The 21,857-nt window shown below is 42.0% G+C and overlaps 19 non-coding genes and 4 pseudogenes across 19 annotated transcripts; 22 read left to right on the top strand and 1 right to left on the bottom strand.

The window, feature by feature from the left end:
- The first annotated feature begins 170 nt into the window (after positions 1-170).
- On the top strand, positions 171-289 carry LOC142507913 (5S ribosomal RNA). The gene has a single exon (XR_012806151.1). It is a non-coding gene; the product is annotated as a 5S ribosomal RNA (ribosomal RNA).
- Positions 290-970: 681 nt separating this feature from the next.
- LOC142514770 (5S ribosomal RNA) lies at positions 971-1,089 on the top strand. Its single transcript, XR_012810647.1, has one exon. It is a non-coding gene; the product is annotated as a 5S ribosomal RNA (ribosomal RNA).
- A 2,252-nt stretch (positions 1,090-3,341) lies between these two features.
- Positions 3,342-3,460, top strand: LOC142507911 (5S ribosomal RNA). Its single transcript, XR_012806149.1, has one exon. It is a non-coding gene; the product is annotated as a 5S ribosomal RNA (ribosomal RNA).
- Positions 3,461-4,143: 683 nt separating this feature from the next.
- LOC142515250 (5S ribosomal RNA) lies at positions 4,144-4,264 on the top strand. The gene has a single exon (XR_012811105.1). It is a non-coding gene; the product is annotated as a 5S ribosomal RNA (ribosomal RNA).
- Positions 4,265-4,911: 647 nt separating this feature from the next.
- On the top strand, positions 4,912-5,039 carry LOC142511824 (5S ribosomal RNA; annotated as a pseudogene).
- A 630-nt stretch (positions 5,040-5,669) lies between these two features.
- LOC142510197 (5S ribosomal RNA) lies at positions 5,670-5,787 on the top strand. Its single transcript, XR_012808323.1, has one exon. It is a non-coding gene; the product is annotated as a 5S ribosomal RNA (ribosomal RNA).
- Positions 5,788-6,346: 559 nt separating this feature from the next.
- LOC142508187 (5S ribosomal RNA) lies at positions 6,347-6,464 on the top strand. Its single transcript, XR_012806414.1, has one exon. It is a non-coding gene; the product is annotated as a 5S ribosomal RNA (ribosomal RNA).
- Positions 6,465-7,058: 594 nt separating this feature from the next.
- On the top strand, positions 7,059-7,177 carry LOC142515126 (5S ribosomal RNA). Its single transcript, XR_012810985.1, has one exon. It is a non-coding gene; the product is annotated as a 5S ribosomal RNA (ribosomal RNA).
- Positions 7,178-7,752: 575 nt separating this feature from the next.
- Positions 7,753-7,871, top strand: LOC142517041 (5S ribosomal RNA). Its single transcript, XR_012812803.1, has one exon. It is a non-coding gene; the product is annotated as a 5S ribosomal RNA (ribosomal RNA).
- A 988-nt stretch (positions 7,872-8,859) lies between these two features.
- LOC142506794 (5S ribosomal RNA) lies at positions 8,860-8,978 on the top strand. Its single transcript, XR_012805073.1, has one exon. It is a non-coding gene; the product is annotated as a 5S ribosomal RNA (ribosomal RNA).
- A 573-nt stretch (positions 8,979-9,551) lies between these two features.
- LOC142515210 (5S ribosomal RNA) lies at positions 9,552-9,671 on the top strand. The gene has a single exon (XR_012811065.1). It is a non-coding gene; the product is annotated as a 5S ribosomal RNA (ribosomal RNA).
- A 594-nt stretch (positions 9,672-10,265) lies between these two features.
- On the top strand, positions 10,266-10,384 carry LOC142515125 (5S ribosomal RNA). The gene has a single exon (XR_012810984.1). It is a non-coding gene; the product is annotated as a 5S ribosomal RNA (ribosomal RNA).
- Positions 10,385-10,958: 574 nt separating this feature from the next.
- LOC142517040 (5S ribosomal RNA) lies at positions 10,959-11,077 on the top strand. Its single transcript, XR_012812802.1, has one exon. It is a non-coding gene; the product is annotated as a 5S ribosomal RNA (ribosomal RNA).
- A 989-nt stretch (positions 11,078-12,066) lies between these two features.
- On the top strand, positions 12,067-12,185 carry LOC142506793 (5S ribosomal RNA). The gene has a single exon (XR_012805072.1). It is a non-coding gene; the product is annotated as a 5S ribosomal RNA (ribosomal RNA).
- A 573-nt stretch (positions 12,186-12,758) lies between these two features.
- LOC142515209 (5S ribosomal RNA) lies at positions 12,759-12,878 on the top strand. The gene has a single exon (XR_012811064.1). It is a non-coding gene; the product is annotated as a 5S ribosomal RNA (ribosomal RNA).
- A 684-nt stretch (positions 12,879-13,562) lies between these two features.
- Positions 13,563-13,681, top strand: LOC142515492 (5S ribosomal RNA). The gene has a single exon (XR_012811335.1). It is a non-coding gene; the product is annotated as a 5S ribosomal RNA (ribosomal RNA).
- A 682-nt stretch (positions 13,682-14,363) lies between these two features.
- Positions 14,364-14,482, top strand: LOC142509199 (5S ribosomal RNA). The gene has a single exon (XR_012807384.1). It is a non-coding gene; the product is annotated as a 5S ribosomal RNA (ribosomal RNA).
- A 649-nt stretch (positions 14,483-15,131) lies between these two features.
- On the top strand, positions 15,132-15,250 carry LOC142509430 (5S ribosomal RNA). Its single transcript, XR_012807604.1, has one exon. It is a non-coding gene; the product is annotated as a 5S ribosomal RNA (ribosomal RNA).
- Positions 15,251-15,933: 683 nt separating this feature from the next.
- LOC142511538 (5S ribosomal RNA) lies at positions 15,934-16,051 on the top strand (annotated as a pseudogene).
- Positions 16,052-16,733: 682 nt separating this feature from the next.
- Positions 16,734-16,852, top strand: LOC142516519 (5S ribosomal RNA). Its single transcript, XR_012812309.1, has one exon. It is a non-coding gene; the product is annotated as a 5S ribosomal RNA (ribosomal RNA).
- A 688-nt stretch (positions 16,853-17,540) lies between these two features.
- LOC142512039 (5S ribosomal RNA) lies at positions 17,541-17,658 on the top strand (annotated as a pseudogene).
- A 683-nt stretch (positions 17,659-18,341) lies between these two features.
- LOC142512742 (5S ribosomal RNA) lies at positions 18,342-18,460 on the top strand (annotated as a pseudogene).
- Positions 18,461-21,440: 2,980 nt separating this feature from the next.
- Positions 21,441-21,549, bottom strand: LOC142513025 (small nucleolar RNA R71). The gene has a single exon (XR_012808993.1). It is a non-coding gene; the product is annotated as a small nucleolar RNA R71 (small nucleolar RNA).
- Positions 21,550-21,857: the final 308 nt, after the last annotated feature.

Raw genomic sequence — 21,857 nt, 5'->3', positions numbered from 1 at the left:
GCGACACGAGAATTGCCATAATTTACATTAAAAACAATTATTTCGACTGTTTTAGCCAGAACGTTTAACTTCATAGTTCAGATTGGGCGAGAGCAGTGCCGCGTGTTGTCCATCGCCGCCTGCTCCACGCGTACTCGAGGGATATAAGAATAAACATCCCACTCAATGTCGGGTGCGATCATACCAGCACTAATGCACCGGATCCCATCTGAACTCCGAAGTTAAGCGTGCCTGGGTGAGAGCTGTACTAGGATGGGTGACGCCCTGGGAAGTCCTCGTGTTCCACCTCTTTTCGTATTTTCTATTTTTGATTACTTGTTGACAGACGATTTTCGGCTCAAATATTCTGAATCTCGATCGGGACCAGATAAGACATGTGAAATCAACGTAGCTCGGGCACTGCCGGATTTGGACAAATTTGTAGGATAATTTTATTGTAAACGAGCAAACGAACAAGACTCATTACTCCGCAACGAGGTGGCGAGATTTTAGCCGAATTCCTTCTCTAAGACCCTCTAATTTGCGATTTTCCGCTTCTTTTAAGCTTCCGTTTCCTCGAGAAATCCGCTTAGGAAGTTCGAAATCGATTCCAGTTCCATTTTATCGTAACCCAGGCATAATAATAGTTTTAAATTCGCTATTTTATTCTTCTTATTTTTTTTCTATTTTCTGGGAACATTTAGCGATTTTAGTTGTCGTGAGCCGGTTATGTGCGGAAGGGTATGACGCAGATTACTTCGGAGATGGTTAACTCATTAAAAACAATAATTTCGACTGTTTTAGCTATAATTTACGTAAACGGTCGCGACACGAGGAATGCCCAGGGAAGTCACCCATCCTAGCTTTGCCATCGCGCCAGAACGCTTAACTTCATGGTTCTGATTGGGCGAGAGCAGTGCCGCATGTTGTCCATCGCCTCCCGCTCCACAAGTACTCGAGGAATATAAGAATAAACATCCCACTCAGTGTCAGGTGCGATCATACCAGCACTAATTCACCGGATCCTATCAGAACTCCGAAGTTAAGCGTGTTTGGGCGAGAGTAGTACTAGGATGGGTGACCCTCTGGGAAGTCCTCGTGTTGCACCCCTTTTCGTGTTTTTCTATTTTTGATTACTTGTTGATAGACGATTTTCGGCTCAAATCATCTTAATCTCGATCAAGGACAAGATAAGACATGTGAAATCAACATAGCTCGGGCACTGCCGGATTTAGACAAAATTGTAAGCTAATTTGATTGTAAACGGGCAAACGAACGAGGCTCATTACTCCGCAATGAGCTGGCGAGATTTTAGCCGAATTCCTTCTCTAAGACCCTTTAATTTGCGATTTTCCGCTTCTGTTAAGCTTCTGTTTCCTCGAGAAATCCGCTTAGGAATTTCGAAACTCGATTCCTGTTCCATTTTATCGTATCTCGGGCATAATAATATCTTTACATTCGCTATTTTCTTCTTATTATTTTTTTTATTTTCTGGGAATATTTAGCGATTTTTTTTGTCGTGAGCCTGTTCTGTGCGGAAGGGTATGACGCAGATTACTCCGGAGACGGTTAACTCATTAAAAACAATTATTTCGACTGTTTTAGCCATAATTTACGTAAACGGTCGCGACACGAGAACTGCCAGGGGAGGTCACCCACCCTAGCCCTGCCATCGCACCAGAGCGCTTAACTTCATGGTTCTGATTGGGCGAGAGCAGAGCCGCGTGTTGTCGGTCGCCGCCCGCTTCACACGTACTCGAGGGATATAAGAATAAACATCCCATTCAATGTCGGGTGCGATCATACCAGCACTAATGCATCGGATCCCATCAGAACTCCGAAGTTAAGCGTGTGTGCTAGGATGGGTGACCCCCTGGGAAGTCCTCGTGTTGCACCCCTTTTCGTGTTTTTCTTTTTTTGATTACTTGTTGACAGACGATTTTCGGCTCAAATCATCTGAATCTCGATCGGGACCAGATAAGACATGTGAAATCAACGTAGCTCGGGCACTGCCGGATTTGGACATAATTGTAGGCTAATTTTATTGTAAACGAGCAAACGAACGAGGCTCATTACTTCGCAATGAGATGGCGAGATTTTAGCCGAATTCCTTCTCTAATACCCTCTAATTTGCGATTTTCTGCTTCTGTTAAGCTTCCGTTTCCTCGAGAAATCCGCTTAGGAATTTCGAAACTCGATTCCTGTTCCATTTTATCGTATCTCGGGCATAATAATAGCTTTACATTCTCTATTTTCTTTTTATTATTTTTTTTCTATTTTCTGGGAACATTTAGAGATTTTTGTTGTCGTGAGCCGGTTCTGTATGGAAGGGTATGACGCAGATTTCTCCGGAGACGGTTAACTCATTAAAAACAATTATTTAGACTGTTTTAGCCATAATTTATGTAAACGGTCGCGACACGAGGACTGCCCAGGGAGGTCACTCATCCTAGCTCTGCCATCGCTCCAGAACGCTTAACTTCATGGTTCTGATTGGGCGAGAGCAGTGCCGCATGTTGTCCGTCGCCGACCGCTCCACACGTACTCGAGGGATATAAGAATAAACATCCCATTCATATCGGGTGCGATCATACCAGCCCTAATGCATCGGATCCCATCTGAACTCCGAAGTTAAGCGTGCTTGGGTGATACACTGGGAAGTCCTCGTGTTGCACCTCTTTTCGTGTTTTTCTATTTTTGATTACTTTTGTTGACAGACGATTTGACTCAAATCATCTGAATCTCGATCGGGACCAGATAAGACATGTGAATTAAACGTAGCTCGGGCACTGCCGGATTTGGGCAAAATTGTAGGCTAATTTGATTGTAAACGGGCAAACGAACTAGACTCATTACTCCGCAATGAGCTGGCAAGATTTTAGCCGAATGCCTTCTCTAAGACCCTCTAATTTGCGATTTTCCGTTTCTTTTAAGATTCCGTTTCCTCGAGAAATCTTCTTAGGAAGTCCGAAATTCGATTCCGGTTCTATTTTACCGTATACCCACGCATAATAATATCTTTGCATTCGTTATTTTCTTATTCTTAATTTTTTTCTGTTTTCTGGGAACATTTAGCGATTTTTGTTGTCGTGAGCCGGTTCTGTGCGGAAGGGTATGACGCAGATTATTCCGAAGACGGTTAACTCATTAAAAACAATTATTTCGACTGTTTTAGCCATAATTTACGTAAACGGTCGCGACACGAGGATTGCCCACGGAGGTCACCCATCCTAGCTCTGCCATCGCTCCAGAACGTTTAACTTCATGGTATTGATTGGGCGAGAGTAGTGCCGCGTGTTGTCCATCTCCGCCCGCTCCACGCGTACTCGAGGGATATAAGAATAAACATCCCACTCAATGTCGGGTGCGATCATACCAGCACTAATGCACCGGATCCCATCTGAACTCCGAAGTTAAGCGTGCCTGGGTGAGAGCTGTACTAGGATGGGTGACGCCCTGGGAAGTCCTCGTGTTCCACCTCTTTTCGTATTTTTCTATTTTTGATTACTTGTTGACAGACGATTTTCGGCTCAAATCATCTGAATCTCGATCGAGACCAGATAAGACATGTGAAATCAACGTAGCTCGGGCACTGCCGGATTTGGACAAATTTGTAGGCTAATTTTATTGTAAACGGGCAAACGAACAAGACTCATTACTCCGCAACGAGGTGGCGAGATTTTAGCCGAATTCCTTCTCTAAGACCCTTTAATTTGCGATTTTCCGCTTCTTTTATGCTTCCGTTTCCTCGAGAAATCCGCTTAGGAAGTTCGAAATCGATTCCAGTTCCATTTTATCGTAACCCAGGCATAATAATAGTTTTAAATTCGCTATTTTATTCTTCTTTTTTTTTTTTCTATTTTCTGGGAACATTTAATGATTTTAGTTGTCGTGAGCCGGTTATGTGCGGAAGGGTATGACGCAGATTACTCCGGAGACGGTTAACTCATTAAAAACAATAATTTCGACTGTTTTAGCTATAATTTACGTAAACGGTCGCGACACGAGGACTGCCCAGGGAGGTCACCCATCCTAGCTCTGCCATGGCGCCAGAACGCTTAACTTCATGGTTCTGATTGGGCGAGAGCAGTGCCGTGTGTTGTCCATCGCCTGCCGCTCCACAAGTACTCGAGGAATATAAGAATAAACATTCCACTCAGTGTCGGGTGCGATCATACCAGCACTAATGCACCGGATCCCATCAGAACTCCGAAGTTAAGCGTGCTTGGACGAGAGCAGTACTAGGATGGGTGAGACCCCCTGGGAAGTCCTCGTGTTGCACCTCTTATCGTGTTTTTCTATTTTTGATTACTTGTTGACAGACGATTTTCGGCTCAAATCATCTTAATCTCGATCGGGACCAGATAAGACATGTGAAATCAACGTAGCTCGGGCACTGTCGGATTTAGACAAAATTGTAGGCTAATTTGATTGTAAATGGGCAAACGAATTAGGCTCATTACTCCGCAATGAGATGGCGAGATTTTAGCCGAATTCCTTCTCTAAGACCCTCTAATTTGCCAATTTCCGCTTCTGTTAAGCTTCCGTTTCCTCGAGAAATCCGCTTAGGAATTTCGAAACTCGATTCCTATTTTATTTTATCTTATCTCGGGCATAATAATATCTTTACATTCGCTATTTTCTTTTTCTTATTTTTTTTTCTATTTTCTGAGAATATTTAGCGATTTTTGTTGTCGTGAGCTTGTTCTGTGCGGAAGGGTATGACGCAGATTACTCCGGAGACGGTTAACTCATTAAAAACAATTATTTCGACTGTTTTAGCCATAATTTACGTAAACGGTCGCGACACGAGAACTGTCAGGGGAGGTCACCCATGGTTCTGATTGGGCGAGAGTAGTGCCGCGTGTTGTCGGTCGCCGCCCGCTTCACACGTACTCGAGAGATATAAGAATAAACATCCCACTCAATGTCGGGTGCGATCATACCAGCCTTAATGCACAGGATCCCATCTGAAATCCGAAGTTAAGCGTGTTTGGGCGAGAGCAATACTAGGATGGGTGATCCTAGTGACCACCTGGGAAGTCCTCGTGTTGCACCCCTTTTCGTGTTTTTCTATTTTTGATTACTTGTTGACAGACAATTTCGGCTCAAATCATCTGAATCTCGATCGGGACCAGATAAGACATGTGAAATCAACGTAGCTCGGGCACTGCCGGATTTGGACATAATTGTAGGCTAATTTTATTGTAAACGGGCAAACGAACGAGACTCATTACTCCGCAACAAGGTGACGAGATTTTAGCCGACTTCCTTCTCTAAGACCCTCTAATTTGCAATTTTCCGCTTCTGTAAAGCTTCCGTTTTACTCGGTTCCATTTTATCGTATCCCAGGCATAATAATAGCTTTACATTCGCTATTTTCTTTTTATTATTTTTTTTCTATTTTCTGGGAACATTTAGAGATTTTTGTTGTCGTGAGCCGGTTCTGTGCAGAAGGGTATGACGCAGATTACTCCGGAGACGGTTATTTCGACTGTTTTATCCATAATTTACGTAAACGGTCGCGACACGAGGACTTCCCAGGGAGGTCTCCCATTCTAGCTCTGCCATCGCGCCAGAACGCTTAACTTCATGGTTCTTATTGGGCAAGAGCAGTGCCGCGTGTTGTCCATCGCCGCCCGCTCCACAGATACTCGAGGGATATAGAAATAAACATCCTACTCAATGTCAGGTGCGATCATACCAACACTAATGCACCGTACCCATCAGAACTCCGAAGTTAAGCGTGCTTGGGCGAGAGCAGTACTAGGATGGGTGACCCTCTGGGAAGCCCTCGTGTTGCACCCTTTTTCGTGTTTTTCTATTTTTGATTACTTGTTGACCGACGATTTTTTGCTCAAATCATCTGAATCTCGATCGGGACCAGATAAGACTTGTGAAATCAACGTAGCTCGGGCACTGCCGGATTTGGACAAAATTGTAGGCTAATTTGATTGTAAACGGGCAAACGAACGAGACTCATTACTCCGCAATGAGCTGGCGAGATTTTAGCCGAATTTCTTCCCTAGGACCCTCTAATTTGCGATTTTCCCCTTGTTTTAAGTTTCCGTTTCCTCGAGAAATCCACTTAGGAAATTCGAAATTCGATTCATGTTCCATTTTATCGTATCCCAAGCATAAAAATTGCTTTACATTCGCTATTTTCATTTTCTTATTTTTTTCTATTTTCAGGGAACATTTAGCGATTTTTGTTGTCGTGAGCCGGTTATGTGCGGAAGGGTACGACACAGATTATTCTGGAGACGGTTAACTCATTAAAAACAATTATTTCGACTATCACGCCAGAACGCTTAACTTCATGGTTCTGATTGGGCGAGGTATAAGAACAAAAATCGCACTCAATGTCGTGTGCGATCATACCAGCACTAATGCACCGGATCCCATCAGAACTCCGAAGTTAAGCGCGCTTGGGCGAGAGCAGTAATAGGATGGTTGACCCCTGGGAAGTCTTCGTGTTGCACCCCTTTTCGTGTTTTTCTATTTTTGATTACTTGTTGACATAAGATTTTCGGCTCAAATCATCTGAATCTCGATCGGGACCAGATAAGACATGTGAAATCAACGTAGCTCGGGCACTGCCGGATTTTGACAAAATTGTAGCCTAATTTGATTGTAAACGGGCAAAAGAACGAGACTCATTACTTCGCAACGAGGTGGCGAGATTTTAGCCTAATTCCTTCTCTAAGTCCCTCTAATTTGAGATTTTTTGCTTCTGTTAAGTTTCCGTTTCCTCGAGAAATCCGCTTAGGAAGTTCGAAATTCGATCCCTGTTCCATTTTATCGTATCTCAGGCATAATAATAACTTTACATTCGCTATTTTCTTCTTCTTATTTTTTTCTATTTTCTGGGAACATTTAGCAATTTTTGTTGTCGTGAGCCGGTTCTGTGCGGATGCGTATGACGCAGATTACTACGGAGACGGTTAACTCATTAAAAACAATTATTTCGAGCTTAACTTCACGGTTCTGATTGGGCGAGAGCAGTTCCGCGTGTTGTCCATCGCCGCCTGCTCCACACATTCTCGAGAGATATAAGAATAAAAATCCCACTCAATGTCGGGTGTGATCATACCAGCACTAATGCACCGGATCCCATCAGAACTCCGAAGTTAAGCGTGCTTGGGCGAGAGCAGCACTAAGATGGGTGACCTCCTAGGAAGTTCTCGTGTTGCACCTTTTTTCGTGTTTTTCTATTTTTGATTACTTGTTGACATACGATTTTTGGCTCAAATCATCTGAATCTCGATCAGGACCAGATAAGACATGTGAAATCAACGTAGCTCGGGCACTGCCGGATTTGGACAAAATTGTAGCATAATTTGATTGTAAACGGGCAAACGAATGAGATTCATTACTCCGCAATGAGCTAGCGAGATTTTAGCCGAATTTCTTCTCTAAGACCCTCTAATTTGCGATTTTCCGCTTCTGTTTGATCCCACTCAATGTCGGGTGCGATCATACAAGCACTAAATTTTTTGTCGTGATCCGGTTCGTGCGGAATGGTATGACGCATATTACTCCAGAGACGGTTAACTCATTAAAAACAATTATTTCGATTGTTTTAGCCATTATTTATGTAAACGGTCGCGACAAGAGGACTTCCCAAGGAGGTGACCCATCCTAGCTCCGCCATCGCACCAGAACAGCTAACTTCATGGTTCAGATTGGGCGAGAGCAGTGCCGCGTGTTGTCCATCGCCGCCCGCTCCACACGTACTCGAGGGATATAACAATAAAAATGCCATTGAATGTCGGGTGCGATCATACCTGCACAAATGCACCGGATCCCATCAGAACTTCGAAGTTAAGCGTGCTTGGGCAAGAGCTGTACTAGGATGGGTGACCCCCTGCGAAGTCCTCGTGTTGCACCTCTTTTCGTGTTTTTCTTTTTTTTATTACTTGTTGACAGACGATTTTCGGCTCAAATCATCTGAATTTCGATCGGGACCAGATAAGACATGTGATATCAACGTAGCTCGGGCACTGCCGGATTTGGACAAAATTGTAGGTTAATTTGATTGTAAACGGGCAAACGAACGAGACTCATTACTCCGCAACAGGGTGACGAGATTTTAGCCGAATTCCTTCTCTAAGACCCTCTAATTTACAATTTTTCGCTTCTGTTAAGCTTGCGTTTCCTCGAGAAATCCGCTTAGGAAGTTCGAAATTTGATTCCGGTTCCATTTTATCGTATCATTGGCATAATAATAGCTTTACATTCGCTATTTTCTTCTTCTTATTTTTTTTTTTATTTTCTGGGAACATATAGCGATTTTTGTTGTCGTGAGCCGGTTCTGTGCGGAAGGGTATGACGCAGATTACTCAGGAGACGGTTAACTCATTAAAAACAATTCTTTCGACTGTTTTTGCCATAATTTACGTAAACGGTCGCGACACGAGGACAACCCAGGGAAGTCACCCATACTAGTTCAGCCATCGCGCCAGAACGCTTAACTTCATGGTTCTGATTGGGCGAGAGAAGTGGCGCGTGTTGTCCATCGCAGCCCGCTCCACACGTACTCGCGGGATATAAGAATAGACATCCCACTCAATGTCGGGTGCGATCATACAAGCACTAAATTTTTTGTCGTGATCCGGTTCGTGCGGAATGGTATGACGCAGATTACTCCGGAGACCGTTAACTCATTAAAAACAATTATTTCGACTGTTTTAGCCATAATTTATGTAAACGGTCGCGACAAGAGGACTTCCCAAGGAGGTCACCTATCCTAGCTCCCCCGTCGCAACAGAACGCTAACTTCATGGTTTAGATTGGGCGAGAGCAGTGCCGCGTGTTGTCCATCGCCGCCCGCTCCACATGTACTCGAGGGATATAAGAATAAAAATGCCATTGAATGTCGGGTGCGATCATACCAACACAAATGCACCGGATCCCATCAGAACTCCGAAGTTAAGCGTGCTTGGGCGAGAGCAGTACTAGAATGGGTGACCCCTTGGGAAGTCCTCGTGTAGCACGTTTTTCTATTTTTGATTACTTAATGACAGACGATTTTCGGCTCAAATAATCTGAATCTCGATCGAAACCATATAAGACATGTGAAATCAACGTAGATCGGGCACCACCGAATTTGGACAAAATTGTAGGCTAATTTGATTGTAAACGGGCAAACGAACGAGACTCAATACTCCGCAACGAGGTAGCGAATTTTAGCCGAATTCCTTCTCTAAGACCCTCTAATTTGCGATTTTCCGCTTCTGTTAAGCTTCTATTTCCTCAAGAAATCCTCTTAGTAAGTTCATAATTCGATTCCGGTTCCATTTTATCGTATCCCAGTCATAATAATAGCTTCACATTCGCTATTTTCTTCTTCTTATTTTTTTCTATTTTCAGGGAACATTATGCAATTTTTGTTGTCGTGAGCCGGTTGAAACGAGGACTTCCCAGGGAGGTCACCCATCCTAGCTCTGCCATCGCGTCAGAACGTTTAACTTCATTGTTCTGATTCGACGAGAGCAGTGCCGCGTGTTGTCCATCGCCGCCCGCTCCACACGTACTCGAGGGATATAAGAATAAACATCCCACTCAATGTTGGGTGTGATCATACCAGCACTAATGCACCGGATCCCTTCAGAACTCCGAAGTTAAGCGTGCTTGGGCGAGAGCAGTACTAGGATGGGTGACCACCTAGGAAGTCCCTCGTGTTGCATCCCTTTTCGTGTTTTTCTATTTTTCGTTACTTGTTGATAGACGATTTTCGGCTCAAATAATCTAAATCTCGATCGGGACCAGATAAGACATGTTGAATCAACCTAGCTCGGGCACTGCCGGATTTGGACAAAATTGTAGCCTAATTTGATTGTAAACAGGCAAACGAACGAGACTCGTTACTCCGCGAGGAGCTGACGAGATTTTAGCCGAATTCCTTCTCTAAGACCCTCTAATTTGCAATTTTCCGCTTCTGTTAAGCTTCCGTTTCCTCGAGAAATCCGCTTAGGAAGTTCGAAATTCGATCCCTGTTCCATTTTATCGTATCTCAGGCATAATAATAACTTTACATTCGCTATTTTCTTCTTCTTATTTTTTTCTATTTTCTGGGAACATTTAGCAATTTTTGTTGTCGTGAGCCGGTTCTGTGCGGATGCGTATGACGCAGATTACTACGGAGACGGTTAACTCATTAAAAACAATTATTTCGAGCTTAACTTCACGGTTCTGATTGGGCGAGAGCAGTTCCGCGTGTTGTCCATCGCCGCCTGCTCCACACATTCTCGAGAGATATAAGAATAAAAATCCCACTCAATGTCGGGTGTGATCATACCAGCACTAATGCACCGGATCCCATCAGAACTCCGAAGTTAAGCGTGCTTGGGCGAGAGCAGCACTAAGATGGGTGACCTCCTAGGAAGTTCTCGTGTTGCACCTTTTTTCGTGTTTTTCTATTTTTGATTACTTGTTGACATACGATTTTTGGCTCAAATCATCTGAATCTCGATCAGGACCAGATAAGACATGTGAAATCAACGTAGCTCGGGCACTGCCGGATTTGGACAAAATTGTAGCATAATTTGATTGTAAACGGGCAAACGAATGAGATTCATTACTCCGCAATGAGCTAGCGAGATTTTAGCCGAATTTCTTCTCTAAGACCCTCTAATTTGCGATTTTCCGCTTCTGTTTGATCCCACTCAATGTCGGGTGCGATCATACAAGCACTAAATTTTTTGTCGTGATCCGGTTCGTGCGGAATGGTATGACGCATATTACTCCAGAGACGGTTAACTCATTAAAAACAATTATTTCGATTGTTTTAGCCATTATTTATGTAAACGGTCGCGACAAGAGGACTTCCCAAGGAGGTGACCCATCCTAGCTCCGCCATCGCACCAGAACGCTAACTTCATGGTTCAGATTGGGCGAGAGCAGTGCCGCGTGTTGTCCATCGCCGCCCGCTCCACACGTACTCGAGGGATATAACAATAAAAATGCCATTGAATGTCGGGTGCGATCATACCTGCACAAATGCACCGGATCCCATCAGAACTTCGAAGTTAAGCGTGCTTGGGCAAGAGCTGTACTAGGATGGGTGACCCCCTGCGAAGTCCTCGTGTTGCACCTCTTTTCGTGTTTTTCTTTTTTTTATTACTTGTTGACAGACGATTTTCGGCTCAAATCATCTGAATTTCGATCGGGACCAGATAAGACATGTGATATCAACGTAGCTCGGGCACTGCCGGATTTGGACAAAATTGTAGGTTAATTTGATTGTAAACGGGCAAACGAACGAGACTCATTACTCCGCAACAGGGTGACGAGATTTTAGCCGAATTCCTTCTCTAAGACCCTCTAATTTACAATTTTTCGCTTCTGTTAAGCTTGCGTTTCCTCGAGAAATCCGCTTAGGAAGTTCGAAATTTGATTCCGGTTCCATTTTATCGTATCATTGGCATAATAATAGCTTTACATTCGCTATTTTCTTCTTCTTATTTTTTTTTTTATTTTCTGGGAACATATAGCGATTTTTGTTGTCGTGAGCCGGTTCTGTGCGGAAGGGTATGACGCAGATTACTCAGGAGACGGTTAACTCATTAAAAACAATTCTTTCGACTGTTTTTAGCCATAATTTACGTAAACGGTCGCGACACGAGGACAACCCAGGGAAGTCACCCATACTAGTTCAGCCATCGCGCCAGAACGCTTAACTTCATGGTTCTGATTGGGCGAGAGAAGTGGCGCGTGTTGTCCATCGCAGCCCGCTCCACACGTACTCGCGGGATATAAGAATAGACATCCCACTCAATGTCGGGTGCGATCATACAAGCACTAAATTTTTTGTCGTGATCCGGTTCGTGCGGAATGGTATGACGCAGATTACTCCGGAGACCGTTAACTCATTAAAAACAATTATTTCGACTGTTTTAGCCATAATTTATGTAAACGGTCGCGACAAGAGGACTTCCCAAGGAGGTCACCTATCCTAGCTCCCCCGTCGCAACAGAACGCTAACTTCATGGTTTAGATTGGGCGAGAGCAGTGCCGCGTGTTGTCCATCGCCGCCCGCTCCACATGTACTCGAGGGATATAAGAATAAAAATGCCATTGAATGTCGGGTGCGATCATACCAACACAAATGCACCGGATCCCATCAGAACTCCGAAGTTAAGCGTGCTTGGGCGAGAGCAGTACTAGAATGGGTGACCCCTTGGGAAGTCCTCGTGTAGCACGTTTTTCTATTTTTGATTACTTAATGACAGACGATTTTCGGCTCAAATAATCTGAATCTCGATCGAAACCATATAAGACATGTGAAATCAACGTAGATCGGGCACCACCGAATTTGGACAAAATTGTAGGCTAATTTGATTGTAAACGGGCAAACGAACGAGACTCAATACTCCGCAACGAGGTAGCGAATTTTAGCCGAATTCCTTCTCTAAGACCCTCTAATTTGCGATTTTCCGCTTCTGTTAAGCTTCTATTTCCTCAAGAAATCCTCTTAGTAAGTTCATAATTCGATTCCGGTTCCATTTTATCGTATCCCAGTCATAATAATAGCTTCACATTCGCTATTTTCTTCTTCTTATTTTTTTCTATTTTCAGGGAACATTATGCAATTTTTGTTGTCGTGAGCCGGTTGAAACGAGGACTTCCCAGGGAGGTCACCCATCCTAGCTCTGCCATCGCGTCAGAACGTTTAACTTCATTGTTCTGATTCGACGAGAGCAGTGCCGCGTGTTGTCCATCGCCGCCCGCTCCACACGTACTCGAGGGATATAAGAATAAACATCCCACTCAATGTTGGGTGTGATCATACCAGCACTAATGCACCGGATCCCTTCAGAACTCCGAAGTTAAGCGTGCTTGGGCGAGAGCAGTACTAGGATGGGTGACCACCTAGGAAGTCCCTCGTGTTGCATCCCTTTTCGTGTTTTTCTATTTTTCGTTACTTGTTGATAGACGATTTTCGGCTCAAATAATCTAAATCTCGATCGGGACCAGATAAGACATGTTGAATCAACCTAGCTCGGGCACTGCCGGATTTGGACAAAATTGTAGCCTAATTTGATTGTAAACAGGCAAACGAACGAGACTCGTTACTCCGCGAGGAGCTGACGAGATTTTAGCCGAATTCCTTCTCTAAGACCCTCTAATTTGCAATTTTCCGCTTCTGTTAAGCTTCCGTTTCCTCGAGAAATCCGTTAAGGAAGTTCGAAATTCGATTCTGGTTCCATTTTATCTTATCTCAGGCATAATAATAGCTTTACATTCGCTATTTCCTTATTCTTATTTTTGTTTCTATTTTCTGGGAACATTTAGCGATTTTTGTTGTCGTGAGCCGGTACTGTGCGGAAGGGTATGACGCAGATTACTCCGAAGATGGTTAACTCATTAAAAACAATTATTTCGACTGTTTTATCTATAATTTACGTAAACGGTAGCGACACGAGGACTTCCCAGGGAGGTCACCCATCCTAGCTCTGCCATCGCGCCAGAACGCTTAACTTCATGGTTCTGATTGGGCGAGAGCAGTGCCGCGTGTTGTCCATCGCCGCCCGCTCCACACGTACTCGAGGGATATAAGAATAAAAATACCATTGAATGTCGGGTGCGATCATACCAGCACTAATGCACCGGATCCCATCAAAACTCCAAAGTTAAGCGTGCTTGGGCGAGAGCAGTAGTAGAATGGGTGACCCCCTGGGAAGTCCTCGTGTTGCACCCCTTTTCGTGTTTTTCTATTTTTGAATACTTGTTGACAGAAGATTTTCGGCTCAAATCATCTGAATCTCGATCGGGACCAGATAAGACATGTGAAATCAACGTAACTCGGGCACTGCCGGATTTGGAAAAATTGTAGGCTAATTTTATTGTAAACGGGAAAATGAACGAGACTCATTACTCCGCAACGAGGTGGCGAGATATTAGCCTAATTCCTTCTCTAAGTCCCTCTAATTTGAGATTTTTCGCTTCTGTTAAGCTTCTGTTTCCTCGAGATATCCGCTTAGGAAGTTCGAAATTCGATTCATGTTCCATTTTATCGTATCTCAGGCATAATAATAGCTTTACATTCGCTATTTTCTTCTTCTTATTTTTTTTCCTATTTTCTGGGAACATTTAGCGATTTTTGTTGTCGTAAGCTGGTTCTGTGCGGAAGGGTATGAAGCAGATTACTCCGGAGACGGTTAACTCATTAAAAACAATTATTTCGACTGTTTTAGCCATAATTTACGTAAACGATCGCGACACGAGGACTTCACAGGGAGGTCACCCATCCTAGCTTTGCCATCGCGCCAGAACGCTAACTTCATGGTTCTGATTGGGCGATAGCAGTGCCGCGTGTTGTCCATCGCCTCTCCCTCCACACGTACTCGAGGGATATAAGAATAAATATCCCAGTCAATGTCGGGTGCAATCATACCACCACTAATGCACCGGATCCCATCAGAACTCCGAAGTTAAGCGTGCTTGGGCGAGAGCAGTACTAGGATCGGTGACCCCCTTGGAAGTCCTGGTGTTGCAGCCCTTTTCGTGTTTTTCTTTTTTTTATTACTTGTTGACAGACTATTTTCGGCTCAAATCATCTGAATCTTGATCGGGACCAGATAAGACATGTGATATCAACGTAACTCGAGAACTGCCGGATTTGGACAAATTTGTAGGTTAATTTGATTGTAAACGGGCAAACGAACGAGACTCATTACTCCGCAACGAGGTGACGAGATTTTAGCCGAATTCCTTCTCTAAGACCCTCTAATTCACAATTTTTCGCTTTTGTTAAGCCTGCGTTTCCTCGAGAAATCCGCTTAGGAAGTTCGAAATTCGATTCCAGTTCCATTTTATCGTATCCCTTGCATAATAATAGCTTTACATTCGCTATTTTCTTCTTCTTATTTTTTTTTCTATTTTCTGGGAACATTTAGCGATTTTTGTTGTCGTGAACTGGTTCTGTGCGGAAGGGTATGACGCAGATTACTCCGGAGACGGTTAACTCATTACGTAAACGGTCGCGACACGAGGACTGCCCAGGGAGGTCACCCATTCTAGTTCTGCCATCGCGCCAGAACGCTTAACTTCATGGTTCTGATTGGGCGAGAGAAGTGCCGCGTGTTGTCCATCGCAACCCGCTCCACACGTACTCGAGGGATATAGGAATAAACATCCCAGTCAATGTCTGGTGCGATCATACCAGCACTAATGCACCGGATCCCATCAGAACTCTGAAGTTAGGCGTGCCTGGGAAAGAGAAGTACTAGGATGGATGACCCCCTGGGAAGTCCTCGTGTTGCACCCATTTTCGTGTTTTTCTATTTTTGATTACTGGTTGACAGACGATTTTAGGCTCAAATCATCTGAATCTCGATCGTGACCAGATAAGACATGTGAAATCAAAGTAGGTCGGGCACTGCCGGATTTGAACAAAATTGTAGGCTAATTTGATTGTAAACGGGCAAACGAACGAGCCTCATTACTCCGCAACGAGGTGGCGAGAATTTAGCCGAATTCATTCACTAAGACCCTCGAATTTGCGATTTTTCTCTTCTGTTAAGCTTCCGTTTCCTCGAGAAATCCGCTTAGGAAGTTCGAATTTCGATTCATGTTCCATTTTATCGTATCTCAGGCATAATAATAGCTTTACATTCGCTATTTTCTTCTTCTTATTTTTTTTCTATTTTCTGGGAACATTTAGCGATTTTTGTTGTCGTGAGCCGGTTCTGTGCTAAAGGGTATGACGCAGATTACTCCGGAGACGGTTAACTCATTAAAAACTATTATTTCGAATGTTTTAGCCATAATTTACGTAAACGGTCGCGACACGAGGACTGCCCAGGGAGGTCACCCATCCTAGCTCTGCCATCGCGCCAGAACGCTTAACTCCATGGTTCTGATTGGGCGAGAGCAGTGCCGCGTGTTGTCCCTCGCAGCCCGTTCCACACGTACTCGAGGAATATAAGAATAAACAACCCACTCAATGTCGGGTGCGATCATACCAGTACTTAATGCACCGGATCCCATCAGAACTGCGAAGTTAAGCGTGCTTGGGCAGAGCAGTACTAGGATGGGTGACCCCTAGGAAGTCCTCGTGTTGCACCCCTTTTCGTGTTTTTCTATTTTTCATTAATTGTTGACAGACGATTTTCGGCTCAAATCATCTGAATCTCGATTGGGACCAGATAAGACATGTGAAATCAACATAGCTCGGGCACTGCCGGATATGGACAAAATTGTAGCCTAATTTGATTGTAAACGGGCAAACGAACGAGACTCATTACTCCGCGATGAGCTGACGAGGTTTTAGCCGAATTCCTTCTCTAAGACCCTCTAATTTGCGATTTTTCGCCTCTGTTAAGCTTCCGTTTCTTCGAGATATCCGGTAAGGAAGTTCGAAATTCGATTCTGGTTCCATTTTATCGTATCTCAGGCATAATAATAGCTTTACATTCGCTATTTTCTTATTCATATTTTTTTTCTATTTTCTGGGAACATTTAGCAATTTTTGTTGTCGTGAGCCGGTACTGTTCGGAAGGGTATGACGCAGATTACTCCGAAGATGGTTAACTCATTAAAAACAATCATTTCGACTGTTTTATCTATTATTACGTAAACGGAAGCGACACGAGGACTTCCCAGGGAGGCCACCCATCCTAGCTCTGCCATCGCACCAGAACGCTTAAATTCATGGTTCTGATTGGGCGAGAGCAGTGCCGCGTGTTGTCCATCGCCGCCCGCTCCACACGTACTCGAGGGATATTAGAATAAAAATACAACTGAATGTCTGGTGCGATCATACCAGTACTAATGCACCGGATCCCATCAGAACTCCAAAGTTAAGCGTGTTTGGGTGAGAGCAGTACTAGAATGGGTGACCCCCTGGGAAGTCCTCGTGTTGCACCCCTTTTCGTGTTTTTCTATTTTTGATTACTTGTTGACTAGACGATTTTCGGCTCAAATCATCTGGATCTCGATCGGGACCAGATAAGACATGTGAAATCAACGTAGCTCGGGCACTGCCGGATTTTGACAAAATTGTAGCCTAATTTGATTGTAAACGGGAAAAAGAACGAGACTCATTACTTCGCAACGAGGTGGCGAGATTTTAGCCTAATTCCTTCTCTAAGTCCCTCTAATTTGAGATTTTTTGCTTCTGTTAAGTTTCCGTTTTCTCGAGAAATCCGCTTAGAAAGTTCGAAATTCGATTCTGGTTTCATTTTATCGTATCCCATGCATAATAATAGCTTTACATTCGCTATTTTCCTCTTTTTAATTTTTTTTTTCTATTTTCGGGGAACATTTTAGCGATTTTTGTTGTCGTGAGCGATTCTGTGCGGAAGGGTATGACGCAAATTACTCCGGAGACCGTTAACTCATTAAAAACTATTATTTCGACTGTTTTAGTAATAATTTACGTAAACGATAGCGACACGAGGATTTCATAGGGAGTGTCACCCATCCTGGCTCTTCCATCGCGCCAGAACGCTTAACTTCATTGTTCTGATTGGGCGAGAGCAGTGCCGCGTGTTGTCCATCGCCGCCCGCTCCACACGTACTCGAAGGATATATGAATAAACATCCCACTCAATGTCGGATGCAATCATACCAGAACTAATGCACCGGATCCCATCTGAACTCCGAAGTTAAGGATGCTTGGAAGATAGCAATACTAGGATGGGTGACCCCTGGGAAGTCCTCGTGTTGCACCCCTTTTCGTGTTTTTCTATTTTTGATTACTTGTTGACAGACGATTTTCGGCTCAAATCATCTGAATCTCGATCGGGACCATATAAGACATGTGAAATCGACGTAGCTTGGGCACTGCCGGATTTTGACAAAATTGTAGCCTAATTTGATTGTAAACAGGCAAACGAACGAGACTCATTGCTCCGCAATGAGCTGGCGAGATTTTAGCCGAATTCCTTCTCTAAGACCCTATAATTTGCGATTTTCCGCTTCTGTTAAGCTTCCGTTTCCTCGAGAAATCCGCTTTGGAAGTTCGAAATTAAATTCCGGTTCCATTTTATCTTATCTCAAGCATAATAATAGCTTTACATACGTTATTTTCTTATTTTTAATTTTTTTCTATTTTCTAGGAACATTTAGCGATTTTTGTTGTCGTGAGCCGGTTCTGTGCGGAAGGGTATGACGCAGATTACTCCGGAGACGTTTAACTCATTAAAAACAATTATTTCGACTGTTTTAGCCATAATTTACGTAAACGGTCGCGACACAAGGACTTCCGAGGGAGGTCACCCATCCTAGCTCTGCCATCGCACCAGAACGCTTAACTTCATGGTTCTGATTGGGCGAGAGAAGTGCTGCGTGTTGTCCATCGCCGTCCGTTCCACACGTACTCGAGGGATATAAGAAAACACATCCCACTGAATGTCGAGTGTGATCATACCAGCACTAATGCACCGGATCCCATCATAACTCCGAATTTAAGCAAGCTTTGGCGACAGTAGTACTAGGATGGGTGACCCATTAGGAAGTCCTTGTGTTGTACACCTTTTCGTGTTTTTCTATTTTTTATTACTTGTTGACAGACGATTTTCGGCTCAAATCATCTGAATCTCGATTGGGACCAGATAAGACATGTGAAATCAACGTAGCTCGGGCACTGCCGTATTTGGACAAATTTTTTGCCTAATTTGATTGTAAACGGGCAAACGAACGAGACTCATTTCTCTGAAAAGAGCTGGCGAGATTTTAGCCGAATTCCTTCTCTAAGACCCTCTAATTTTCGATTTTCCGCTTCTGTTAAGCTGCCGTTTCCTCGAGAAATTCGCTTAGGAAGTCCGAAATTCGATTTCGGTTCCATTTTATTGTATCTCAGGCATAATAATAGCTTTACATTTTCTATTTTCTTCTTCTGCTTTTTTTTCTATTTTCTGGGAACATTTAGAGATTTTTGTTGTCGTTAGCCAGTTCTGTGCGGAAGGGTATGACGCAGATTACTCCGGAGACGGTTAACTCATTAAAAACAATTATTTCGACTGTTTTAATCAAAATTTATGTAAACGGTCGCGACACGAGGATTGTCAGGGAGGTCACCCATCCTAGTTCTGCCATCGCGCCAGAACGCTTAACTACAGGGTTCTGATTGGGCTTGAGCAGTGCCGAGTGTTGTCCATCGCCGCCCGCTCCAAACGTACTCGAGGGATATAAGAATTAACATCCCACTGAAGGTCGGGTGCGATCATACCAGTACAAATGCACCGGATCCATCAGAACTCTGAAGTTAAGCGTGCTTGGGCGAGACTATTACTAGGATGGGTGACCCCCTGCGAAGTTGATAAACATAAAAATTGTACATTAATTAAATGTTTTATAATATAAATATATAGTTTTTGTTTTATTAAATGTTTAAATATTATATGTTTTATAATAAATTGTATAAAATATAAGTTGTTGTGTAATTACAAGTTTTTACTATTTTTTACAGGTTCGATAAAACAAGAATAAACTTGGCGTTGCAAATGGGATTAAGATGATTCTTGGACCTGTAGAAAGTTGATGTTAATATCTACAATATTGGTGTCAAGCATGAGATAAAAATCCTCTCACAATTGGGATCAAATTAAGCAACAAATAAAGTTACCAAAGGAGTGGCAGTTTTACCATGCTCTAGTATTTGGACCATATCTCTCAAATTACTTGGTCAAATGATTTGAAAAAAATACCACAACTAGACAACTCAATTATCCACATGTTTCTTTTTATGTGAAGAAGCAAATTCCAAGAAGAAGATTTTCAAAAGTGATGTGTAATATAATATAATATCTTGGAACACCAATGAAGACTTTTGTGTAAAAAAATAATATTTTATTTGTGGTTGTCTTCCCAAATTTGGCTATAAATAGGGGTGCATTGTAATGTATTGAGATATCCCTCATTCTATGAACAAACCTTTGAGTTCATAATATTTCTCTCTATATTTTTCCTTTATTTCTTCATTTAAATATAATTAGCATGATAATTTCATATTCAAAGTTTTACACTTTGAATAATGAATAGCTAACTTCCTAAAGTTGAGATGAAAAGGTAAAACTCTTGGCATGATAATAAGGTTACTAAAAGGTAAGAATTTATGTTTTATATTATTTAATCATTATTTATTGTTTATGTTATATTTATTTCTTTAAGCATTTTTATACCATACTTATAAGTGGGAGTTTTGATTTATTGTTGCTATATGTTACACTAAATTCTTGGAACCATTTAAATGTTAGTTAGGTATTACCAACCATTTAAAGTGGATGCCTTGATTTATTATATATGAATATATTATAATATTAATTTCTTGGTACCATTTAAATGTTAGTTTGGTATTACCAACCATTTAAAGTGGGAACCTTGAATTACTATATATAAATATATCATAATATTAATTTCTTGGTACCATTTAAATGTTAGTTTGGTTTTACCAACCATTTAAAGTGGGAACCTTGATTTAGTGTTTACAAAAATATATAGCACAATAAATACTTGACCACATTTATAAGTTTTAGTATATATTATATACTTATAAGATAATAATATATAACATAATATAAATATGATTATTTAATATATTGGAACCATTTTATTAATTGGGTTTCAATATTGTTCGTTAATGTTAACTTTATTAAAATACCAAGAGTGGATCCTTTAATCTCAACTACTTAAATTAAAATTTGAACAATTAAAATTTACCCATTAAAGATTCAAACAATTAAAATTAAAAAGAAACAAAAAACAAAAACAAAACAAAAAGACATTGTAGTGGACTTGTAATTACCTTAGCTTCCATGTGGATACGATATTCGGACTCACCGAATTATACTACTTTTGGACAACCTGCTCTTGGGAGTGCAACAATCAAAGTCGCAACAAGTTTTTGGCGCCGTTGCCGGGGAAGTATAATTTAATTTCAAGTCTATTTAATTTTGTTTATAGTTTATTTTTCTTTATTTAAATTTTTATTGCTTTTGTATGTTTTTATTTTTTTTGCATTTGCATTTGCATGAGCATTTGGTCACGTACACTTAGTGGTCGACTCATTCGAAATAACCCTTTATTTTTACAAAACATGGCGGAAGAACCCATCCAAGAAAATGAAGATGAAATTCAATCTCAACATGATCATGATAGACGAAGAACACTTAGAGATCACATGAATCCTACACGTACTAGTGCACCTTCATGTCTAGTTTTTCCCCCTGATGCATCTCATTTCAATTTTAAGCCTGGTATTATCCAACTTTTACCCAATTTTCATGGCTTAGATTTTGAAAATCCATACATGCATTTACGAGAGTTTGAAGAAGTGTGCAACACATATAATGATCTAAATTGTAGCATGAACACCATTCGACTTAAGCTTTTTCCTTTTTCTTTAAAAGATAAAGCTAAAATTTGGCTACAAAATCTTAGATCGGGATCCATTCGAACTTGGGATGAATTGCAACAACAATTTTTGAAAAAGTTTTTTCCATCTCATAGAACAAATTCTTTCAAAAGGCAAATCATTACTTTCACTCAAAAACAAGGAGAAAATTTTTATCAGTGTTGGGATAGATACAAAGAATTGCTTAATCTTTGTCCACATCATGGTTTTGAAATTTGGAGAGTTGTTTCTCAATTTTATGAAGGCTTAACACCTAAACATAGGAAAATGGTTGAATTTATGTGTAATGGAATATTTGAAGATAAAGATCCAAATGAGGCAATTGAGTATCTCGATTCATTAGCTGAAAATGCTCAAACTTGGGACACTATAGGTACAATCGAACCATCAAACAAGATTCAATCTCCTACATCTGGTGGAGGTATGTACACTCTCAAAGATGAACATAATCTTCAAGCTAGATTTACATCTTTGGCAAGAAACTTTGAGGCACTTGAATTGAAAAAGAATGGTCAAT

This window comes from Primulina tabacum, chromosome 10 (genome assembly GCF_025594145.1).
Source record: "Primulina tabacum isolate GXHZ01 chromosome 10, ASM2559414v2, whole genome shotgun sequence".
In the NCBI taxonomy this organism is placed as follows: domain Eukaryota; kingdom Viridiplantae; phylum Streptophyta; class Magnoliopsida; order Lamiales; family Gesneriaceae; genus Primulina; species Primulina tabacum.
Note: the sequence above shows the minus strand (reverse complement) of the source record. Positions and strands in the feature narration are given on the sequence as shown.